The sequence below is a fragment of the Chenopodium album genome, chromosome 16 (genome assembly GCF_948465745.1).
Source record: "Chenopodium album chromosome 16, dcCheAlbu1.1, whole genome shotgun sequence".
Lineage (NCBI taxonomy): Eukaryota > Viridiplantae > Streptophyta > Magnoliopsida > Caryophyllales > Amaranthaceae > Chenopodium > Chenopodium album.
The window spans coordinates 21,853,600-21,857,034 of record NC_137849.1 but is presented as its reverse complement, the minus strand read 5'-3'; the positions used below and the strand labels follow the sequence as shown (position 1 = coordinate 21,857,034).

General features: G+C 37.8%; 1 non-coding gene across 1 annotated transcript; it reads right to left on the bottom strand.

The window, feature by feature from the left end:
• Positions 1 to 552: 552 nt before the first annotated feature.
• LOC145587199 (small nucleolar RNA R71) lies at positions 553 to 658 on the bottom strand. Its single transcript, XR_014101222.1, has one exon. It is a non-coding gene; the product is annotated as a small nucleolar RNA R71 (small nucleolar RNA).
• Positions 659 to 3,435: the final 2,777 nt, after the last annotated feature.

The window sequence follows — 3,435 nt, the reverse complement described above, 5'->3', positions numbered from 1 at the left end:
TACACTTGTTGCCGTGCTACTAACCATTTCTTTTGAGATTTTATGCATAGAGCACGTGGTCATTCACTAGTGCCATTTTATCCGAAAATTGAGAGAACTATTGCAAGGTTGAGGGATGCTAGACGATCTTTGAGCCCTAGCATTTCAAGTGAAGAAGAACCACAATTAGAAGAACAAGCAAGAATGGGAGAAAATCTGAGAGTGGCATTGGAGGAATTGGGTATTCCCGGTGCATATAGATTTGAGAGTGGGATTTGACAAATGATTTTGAAATAAGGCCGGCAATGATCACTTTGATAAAGAGGTGACAATTTAGTGGGGCCAAGCATGAAAGCCCACTAAACCATCTCAAGGAATTCGAAAAATATTGCAATACTATCAAGGTGAACGGAATTTCCCAAGAATTCACCCACCTCAAGCTCTTTCCCTTTTCTCTCATAGGGCGCGCTTTGGAATGGCTAGACAAGGAGGTCAAGCCGAATTCTCTAAGGACATGGGACGAGGTTACCAAGGAATTTCTATTCCGTTTCTATCCACAAAAGAAAACGGCGGAGGCTAGAGCTTTGATTCAAGGTTTCAAACAAAAGCCAAGTGAAAGCCTTTATGAAGCATAGGAGAGATACAAAGAGTATCAAAGAGAATGTCCTCACCACGGAATTCCTACTTACAAAATTATTCAAATCTTCTATGGAGGCCTTAGCCCTCAAGGAAAATCATGTTTAGATGGAGGAGCCGGAGGTCCTATCATGAACAAAACGAAAGAGGAAGTGGTGGACATAATTGAAGAAGTTCTGAGATATTATAGAGATTGGCAAGATGGAGAAAGAGAGTCAACTAGCAAGAGTAGCTCTTCGGTGTACTCGGTTGATCATCCAAATGCAATCATTAATCTATCCTCACAAATGACAAACTTAGGGAAGGATATGTCCGCTATCAAGGCAAAGTTGGTAAGTGCCACCTACTAAGTTTCAAGTCTTCCCTCCCAATCTAAGGGGAGAGGTATGTCTTCTAATTCTCAACCCCCTCCTTCTTCTAATAACATGCCTAGTGGATGCTTGTTTAGTGATGATTGTGGGTTGTATAATCATGATGTTTCTAGTTGCCCTCATGCATGTATGGATGTTTGTGATGATCAAGATGGAAATGTGAATGAGCATGAGATTGGATCGATGAAAATTTCGATCAATTTCAGTGTTAATTCAAGGTTTCTCGAGGTTTGGTTAAGCTTAGGTGAAGAAGCTTGTTGGGGTTTTATGCTCTCGTGTTTGCATTTTCATTGATTTTCTATTCTCTTTCGAGTGAGTTTTCAACTATCTCGTTAATGCAAATACGAGAGTATTTTCATGGCCGAAATTTTCTTGCTTAGTGCGCACGCATCATGGGTTGCGCGAGCGCACTAAAGGAGTCGGATATCTAAGCTCATGTTATTGAAATATGACGATTTTTGAACCCCCTTGGTGCGCACGCACCAACATCCCTGCGAGCGCGCAGCAAGAAGGTCAGATTTTTTTGGCCTGCATTTGGTGCGTCTCAAGCAAGAATCATCCCCCCCAGCCCCTACCTGGCGCGCACGCACCAGATAGGCAGCGTTTTTGGCTAATATTGCAGCCCCGAACTCGTAGCAAAGCCTCCCCCCCTGCCGTCGCTGGTGCGCACGCACTTACCCCTCTGTGCGCACGCACCATTGACAGCAGCCCCCCTGTTTCGTGCCCTTTCTCCCTAGTTCACCCCCTTATTTCACTCCATCCTCTCTCCTCGAACTCCCCTTCATTCTTCTACTCTTTCATTGCCTTCAAACCCCTTAAATCTCTTTGAAAACTCAAGCCCATTCATCCTTTTTATTATCAATTCATCACAAATTACATTAACCTCATTTCAAATCTTTAAAAAATAAAAAAAAAATCTGAAATTATCGATTTTATTTTCGAAAATTAGGGGCTAAATTAGAGTTTTTGAGGATTTGTTTTGGTGCTTGAATCTTCATTTTGGTTGTTCTAATTGTTCTATATTCATCCATTGTGCAATTTGCAAATAATTATAAGCTTCATTGAGGTATAATTTCTCACATTCTAGTCATCTTCTTCCTCATTTTTTGAAGCTTATAATCCTTGTTTTTGTTTTCATGGTAGAACTCCATTGTTGGTTCTTTTAACTTGTAATTTGTGTTGAATGATGTTATTGGATGTTAAATTGAAGCTTTTTCATGATGAATTTGTATACCTTGCTTGAATCCTTGATTCACCATTGTTGGTCATTTTCTCTCTCATGGGTGTTCTATATGATTGTTTCATTTCTTTGATGATTCAATGTTTTGAGATTAATTTGCTCATAATGATTCATGATTTGGTCTCTTGTGTCCAATTTTGCCTTTAATTCATGAATAGTTGCTGCAAGCTTATGTCTTAATATTCATGGCATTGTTCATGTCTTAATATTTGTGCTTGACTTTAGAGCAATTTCTTTTGAATATTCTTGAACAATGATAATAGTAAATGAATTGCTCATGAATTGCTTTGCTTCTTATAGATGGTTCCCATCCGTTTATTTTCATACATTTTATCTTTTATATTCTTCTTTTCTTTTGTAATGAAGTTACTAACAATCTTCTTTGTATATAGTCTATATTCTTTCTCACTTTGTTTTGTTGCTTATGCTTTGGACATTGATGCTTCACAAAGGTGCTCTTTCACTTTGTTTAATGAAGCATAGCTTCGACGCCTGGTGAGATCCTTCTGTTTTTCTTTTTATTTTCTTCTCTTGGATGCTTAGTTTAGGTTTAGACTTAGGAGAAGTTGAACGGTTCGATTACGTTTACTTTGTAACACCTTAGTGTGTTTGGGAACATTTTGCGTTGTAGCCGAATGTTCACTTGTTTGTCGATTGGGACTTATGTGTGTCAGCATGACTTCCTTGTTGCATTTCTACTTCTCCTTTCCTTTTCTATTTTCTTATGTTTTTCTTTTACTTTTTGTTTCCCTTTTCCATCTTCTTCTACTTTCCTTTTACACTTTGCTTTCTTACATTTTGATTTTATACTTTCCCTTAAAAAAAAAAAAAGGGTAAAGAAGAGTAAAAAATAAATAATTAAAAACCAAAAAGAATTTTGTAAATATGAATAAAATGTTTTTGAGGCATTGCTTTTCTTTCTTCATAATTTTGCTTTTACTTTGGACTTAGTACCACTTGAGCTCGCACTTTGGCTATTATTCTTCCTAAATACAATGGTTTTCACAGTTTGAGAGTTTTTTTGGTTGACTCTAGGATAGAACATGCTAAGGTAGTTGACTAGAACTATTGGGATCTTGAAGCCGGATACTCTTATTTTCGAAAACTCGCAATTGTTCCCCTTTGGTGGATTTGATGCTTTTAGTGAGTTTTTGCCACAACCTTGTGAGGTTTCTTATTTTTCAAGCCTTCTTCAACTACTTGTATGAG